The following is a 7,088-nucleotide window of genomic DNA, read 5'->3' on the forward strand; positions in this document are numbered from 1 at the left end:
ATTGATAAAATTTAAAATTAAAAACTCCCATAAAAATATTATTAAATAGGTTCTGTAACTAAAAAAAATAGTTACCAGACAATTAGCTTTTAAATTAGATTGTTTACTGTACAATATTTCTTCCCAATATGATTATGATTTTATAATAAATAGCTAACTAAAAATGAGGTCCTAATCAAGGAAAGGCCAATAATGTCACTTAAAATTCACCAGGTATTAGTGTAAGGGACAAAAGTAAATTTATAAAAATCTTTTTATCTGACGAATATAAATGCAATTCAGTTACTTCTTAGAAAATGTGAGATAACAGAAGTTTTATATTCTTTAACTGTGAAGATAAACAATTCTCTAGAACACATTGAAATTATGTAGCTTACTCACTATTTACTATATAAAGGAAATATAATTAAATTAAAATGAGAAATTAGACTGCAGCTTCAACCTGAGTCTCAGCTTCTCCCCTTTCTCCCTGAACAACATGAGCTTCAGCACTTGCTCCAGCTTCTCCACAAACTACTGGACACTGGGCTCCATGCAGTTGCCCAGCCACCGGGTCAAGAGGCCAGCAGCATGGCCAGTGTCTTTATAGGTGCCAGGGCCTCAGGCTCCCAGATCTCAGTGTCCCACTTCACCAGCATGCAGGGCAACTGGGGACCCAGAGGCCTGGCTGTAGGGATGGCCAGGGGTCTGGAAGGCATAGGGGGCATCCAGAGTGAGAAGGAGACTATGAAATGCCTGAATGACTGCCTGGCCTCCTACCTGGAGAGGGTGAAAAGACTTGAGGCTGATAATCAGAGACTGCAGAGCAAAGTCCAGGGACACCTAGGGAAGAAGGGACCCCAGATTAGACACTGGGGGCATTATTTCAAGACCATTGAGGACCTAAGGGGTCAGATCTTTGCAAATTCTGTGGACAATTCCTACATTTTTCTGAAGATTGACAGAGCCGCCTGTCTTGCTGCTGATGACTTCAGAGTCGAGTATGAGACAGAGCGGGCCATATGCCAGTCTGTGAAGAGTAATATTAGTGGACTTCAAAAGGTCATTAATGACACAAATATCACTTGGTTGCTGCTAGAGACAGAGATTGAGGCTCTCAAGGAAGAGCTGTTCTTCATTAAAAACAACCACAAGGAGGAAATAAATGGTCTACAAAACCAGATTGCCAACTCTGGGTTGACTGTGGAGTTGGATGTACCCAAATCTCAGGACCTCAGCAAGATCATGGTGGGCATCTGGACCCAGCATGAAGAGCTAGCTTGGAAGAACTGAGAGGAGCTAGGGGACCACTGGTCCCATCAGACTGAGGAGCATACCACAGTGGTCACCTCGCAGACTGCTGAGATAGGAGCTACTGCGATAACACTCAGAGCCGAGACGAATGGTCCAGTCCTTGGAGACTGACGTGGACTCCTCCATGGGAAATGTGAAGGCAAGTTTGGCGAATAGCCTGAGGGAGGTGGAGATGCGCTATGCCATGCAGATGGAACAACTCAGTGGGATCCTGCTGCACCTGGAGTCAGAGCTGGCCCAGACCCTGGTAGAGGGGTAGCACCAGGCCCAGGAGCATGAGGCCCTGCTGAACATCAAGGTCAAGCTGGGGGCTGAGATAGCTACCTATCCTACCTACTGGAAGAAGAGGAAGACTTCAATCTTGTTGATGCCCTGGACAAGAGCTCCTTCTTACAAACCATCCAAAAGACTACCACACACAGGATTGTGGATGGCGGAGTGGTGTCTGAGGTCAACGACACCAACATTTTGAGGCATTAAAGGCAGCAGAAGTGGGGTACCCCTTGGTGGGACAGGAGGCCAAAAAGAAGTTCAGAGATCATTGAACATTAGAAAATAAAAGAAGTAACAAAAGGCATTATTTCGTTTGCATCTTATCAAAAAACAAATCAGGATTTCTATTGTTCTCTAGCTTTTAAAAATAGATATATTTATATATTTGTATGATAATTTATGCTTTTTTCACAAGCATCTCTGGTTAATTGCTAGGCAGAGTTGTAATTTATAATTTAATTACTCTTTCTGAGGTAGGGTTATTATTATTTTCATCCTACAAATAAGAAAATGGTGCAACAGAGAGGTTATATTACTTACCCAAAATAACATAGACTGTTGGAGCTAATAGCCAAACCTAGGTGCCCCGGCTCCTGTTAATGGGCGCTCTAAACCACTCCGATATGCTATTCCTCATCTAAGGGATACTTTGCAAAAGAGTCTACGCCTGGACATCTGGGGGAATGTGAGCCAAACACTCATCATTGTGAAGAATAGTACTCTGAGTTAAGCAAGAACAACAACAAAATAATATTATTGATTTTTATAATAAGTAGCCATTTAAAAATCTTGGCTTAATATTACTCTTCATGCAACAGAAATACTTTTTATTTTCTGTCTCTACCTACATTGTTCTGTTGCAGAATAAAATAAATCCTATCAATTGAGGTGTGTATCTGCCTTTGAATCTAGTATATATTATTGTAAATTAGAGGGTGTTTTCATGCAATTTTTTCAATGAGTGATTTAATTCATTAGGCAGGTAGAAATTTTGAGGGAGAAGCAAAAAAAAATCTTTGATGTTTTTATTGCCAAAAAAGGCTCATATATCACAAATATACATATTTCTTAGTAAGAACAATATGGCTACATCCTCAATCTGTTGTATTATATAATATATTAGATATTTAAGATTGGAAAACAGAAATGAAAAAGCTCTGATTTTATTAAAGTGGCAAAGTATTTAAAAATATTTCATTAACACTTAGGAATATTTATTCATGGTATGTTACAAGCATCACTCAGGAGTTTTTTGTGATCTTAAGTTGCAAACTATGCATCATGGTTAGAGAAGGCAGAAGAGGTATGATCCAAGTCACTGCCAGAACATTTGGTACATCCAGAAACGTGAAGTTGCATGCCACACATGACACAAATAAGGAGTTACCCATCCAGCTGGTTTCTTTTACATTTCTGGCTATCCCACTAGAAAACGTGTGACAAGTGTGACTCAGGGTTTTCTCTTCTGCAAATGATGAATGCAGGGAACACTAAAAGTCATTTATGTCGCAAGTTCTTTTAAACGATGATAGGTCTTTTATTGTTATGGATATCTGAGGCTAGAGGCAGCAGAGAAAGGAAGATAGAATGTTCTCACATTGTAAATTGAGAACAGAGATATTGAGTTGAGAAGAAATAAATGATTAGAGACTGTGATTTTTGTCAAAAGCCCCATTCTGCATCCACCTAGATCAGACTTCTGTCTTTATGTGCTATGCTTAAAGGGGCTGTTTTATCTCATGAATAATTTGACAGCAGCACTGTCAAATAAAACTCTCTGTAATGATGAAATTTATACACTGAGATGCAGTTATTGAGCATTGGAAATACAGCTCGTACAACAGAGAATGTGAATTTTTATTTTATTTAATGTTATTAAATAAGTGGTTCTCACATTAAATACTTCAGCTTTGCAGGGCTTATTTATGGGTAGAAAATATAAGTTATAATAGGGAAGATAGCAGAAAGTTTTGGGAATCCACTAACCTCAAACAAAATTTTACATATTAAGTCTTTTGTATATAAAGGCTGGTTTTATGCAAAGAACAGATAATATACTAGAGCAAAATATGACCCCAGAGAGGCAGGTTATAGCCTCATGAAATCATAAAATGAAAGAGGCTTGAGGGACCACTTCTATCAAATGCCTCATTAAAGATTTAAATATAAATAAATCAAAATATTAGTTAACTCATCTGAGGTTACAGAGAAAAAGAATTATAATGAGATACCACATTGTATTAACATTTAAGTAAACACTAACAACTAATTGTCAACTGATAATCATAGCATAAGCTACCATACATGGTAAGCATTATTATTGCCCTGTTTCACAGACAACTCAGATTAAGTAATGTCCAACATGTGATATTGTGATATAATATGAAATATAGGCCCTGGCTGTTGTAGCTCAATGGATTGAGCACTGGCCTGCGAACCAAAGGGTCTCTGGTGTGATTCCCAGTCAGGGAACACGACTGGGTTGCTGGCCAGGTCTCCAGTAGGGGACATGCAAGAGGCAACCACACACTGATGTTTCTCTCCCTCTCTTTCTCCCTCCCTTCCCCTCTGTCTAAAAATAAGTAAATAAAATCTTTTTAAAAAAGAAATATACATTTTGATATTAATCACCAATTCCTGGTCAAAGTTCCCAAACTCTTGTCATTTCCTAAGTGATAAGCACAATAGGAGAATCTTTTGTTACATATATATTTTTTCCTAGATCCTGAAACAGCCCCAGAGCAATAAAGTCAAAACAAAAGTCTTTTCCTATTTCTAAGAAGCCTTTCAGTCCTACTTGAGTTTATGTAAATTAGGTGACTTTTGGAAAGCCCCTAAAGGTGGAAGACTAGTTACCAGGGGAACAAACGATATGATTAGAAGATTGGAATAGTTTGAGGCTACCACCTGACCTCCTGGGAGAAAGAGGAGCCAGAAGTTGCGTTAACAAATGGCCAATGACTTAGTCAATCATGCATACACAGAGGCCGGCAAAAGTAGGCAAAGAACTCTGTGCCAACGTGTGCTTGAGCATGGCCAAGTAGACTACAAGAATGTGTAAACAGTGAAGACCGCCATCGGAGGACTTAGAATGTTGTACCTAAGTGCACACTATGACACTGTGACATTCTTTTGAGTTAATAAAACTATGCTAATAATCATAACCTGCATGTCTTTTCCCAGACAAACAACTGTAAACCTAATTTTATCTACCCTTGTAATAAAATTGTCATAAAAATGATTAAATCAGCTCAGAGAGCTTCTGGGTTGATGAACAAATCCCTGTCCTTACAGGACACAGCCTAATTCCCTGAGGACAGAGGCACCTGCACCAGGACCCTTATTTTTTATAAGAAATATTGAGATGGATTTTATTTATTCATTTTTCCCATATTTAAACCATTGTTGTTTTCAGTTACAGTTGACATACATTATTATATTAGTAAACATCTTCATATGTCTGTTCATCAATATCTTTTAAAATAATAGTGAGTCAACTGTTTCCCTGGGTCCTATGAGATGTTCTACAAATTATCAAACCTGAGGAGGGATTCGTCAAGACTTCTGATTTGTAGCCAAGTTGGGTAGAAGTTGTAGGTGACCTGGGAACACACTACTTAAAATTGACATCTGGCAGGGGAGCAGTCTTGCGGGACTGAGCCGTTAACCTATGGGGTCTGTGCTGACTCTGGGCAGTCATTATCAGAATGGAGTTAAATCGTGGCACACCCAGTCAGTGTCTGTTGAGAACTAGAAAATTTCTTGGTGTGGAAAAACCCACACATCTGGTGTCAGCAGTGTTGTGAGTAGAGGAAGCAGTGAATTTACTTTAATAAAGTTACAGAAATGATAAATGGGGGAACGCACAAGAAAACTCCAACCTGACCCCAAAGTCTGTTTCTTGCCCTCTATTTGAGCTGCCTCAAAGGACACTGAATTCTACAGGTTAGGAATGGAATACCTGGGGACAACCTGAAGTCTCCTCTGTGGAATTTGGGCCACGTTAGGTCTTTCATCAGAGAGAGATCAACAACCCATCTACAAGGAGAGCCTAAGGAGCTGCTGCACTACAGAGGACAGATCCGCATGTTACGAGTTCCTCCTTATAATAGTGAGGAAAAGATCAATTGCATTTAATTGAGTACCTTGGTCATTTTAGCTTTTTAGAAATGTCCCAGAATTGAGTACAAACTAATCATTTTCCAGGCCATCTACAGGGATCAATACCTAGGATGCAGCATTTCCAAAGTGACAAAGACGTTTCTGTGTGAGCTGTAAGAGTATCTATCAGTGATGCCCTGCACCTGGCATTGACTGGCCATCAGGACGTTGCTTAAGTTCAGGGATTTTGCAAGTTGGTTGTGCCATATTGGTAGCTTGAAACTGGCAATCATGAAAAAATTTGTACCATGGAAAACAGCAAATGTTAGAGATACCAAGTCACCCCAATTTTGAAAAGCCAGTTGTTAAATATTTACCAGCACACCACAGTGTTTTGAGGGTCTGCGATTGGTAAGACTTACAAAAGTCTAAAAATCAACTTGAAATGCATCATCCAGCTCTTGTTCCAGCTTGTCATTTAATTCTATTCTATTTCTTCTACTCCTCCGTGGATGTTCTTTTCTACTTCTTTGCTTCTCTACCAACAAAAATCCTACTTAACATTTGCCAGAAATTTTCTTCAGCTGCTTTAATTTACAGTTTTTACTATCTTCTCTCTTTTTTCTTCAAATTTTATAGTTTGAATCATGCAAGTTTTGTTTAATACATTTCACTGGTTCATGTATATTAATCTCATTTTTCAAATAGATGGGAATTATATTTATTTTGTATATCTCACAGCACCAAGTATGGGTTTGTAGGTCATAAGCAGTACTTGACTAAGAAATGTAAAATGTATGGGGTACACTGAAAGACCCTGAATTTTTTAAATATGCTTTGATTGATTTTCACTTACTTTGAGGTGCCAACATTCAACATCTCAATACCTAACAAGGTGATTCAACCTTTTGGCGTCTCTGGGCCACACTGGAAGAACGAGTTGCCTTGGGCCACATATTAAATACACAAACACTAACAAAAACTGATGAGCAAAAAAAAAAAATGTTTTAAGTAAATTTACAATTTTGTGTGGGGCTGTAGTTATAAGCCATCCTGGGATGCATATGGCCCCTGGCTGTGAGTTGGACACCCCTGAAATCTAATAGATATAGTAATTTCAGTGCTCTGCCTGCTGAGCTTCTGTATTCACACAGGCGGAGAAAAACAAACATTCTAACTAGTCACTAATCTTAGTGGCGCCATTAAGGCTGCCTACCTATTGTACTATTAGTTCCTTGATTCATTTCTTCCACTTGATACATAATAGACAACTCACTTTTAACATGTCCAAAAATAAGCTTCTAGTCTTCATTGTTAGACCTAACATTTATAAAATTATACCCATCTAAATTAATAGTAACTTAATTATATCAAATAGCTTTTGTTGTGTAACAATCTCCTCACCTCCCAATGCAGTGACT

The 7,088-nt window shown here is 38.6% G+C and overlaps 1 pseudogene; it reads left to right on the forward strand.

The window, feature by feature from the left end:
• Positions 1-478: 478 nt before the first annotated feature.
• Positions 479-1,773, forward strand: LOC128780389 (keratin, type I cytoskeletal 18 pseudogene; annotated as a pseudogene).
• Positions 1,774-7,088: the final 5,315 nt, after the last annotated feature.

Source organism: Desmodus rotundus, chromosome 3, assembly GCF_022682495.2.
Source record: "Desmodus rotundus isolate HL8 chromosome 3, HLdesRot8A.1, whole genome shotgun sequence".
NCBI classification, from domain to species: domain Eukaryota; kingdom Metazoa; phylum Chordata; class Mammalia; order Chiroptera; family Phyllostomidae; genus Desmodus; species Desmodus rotundus.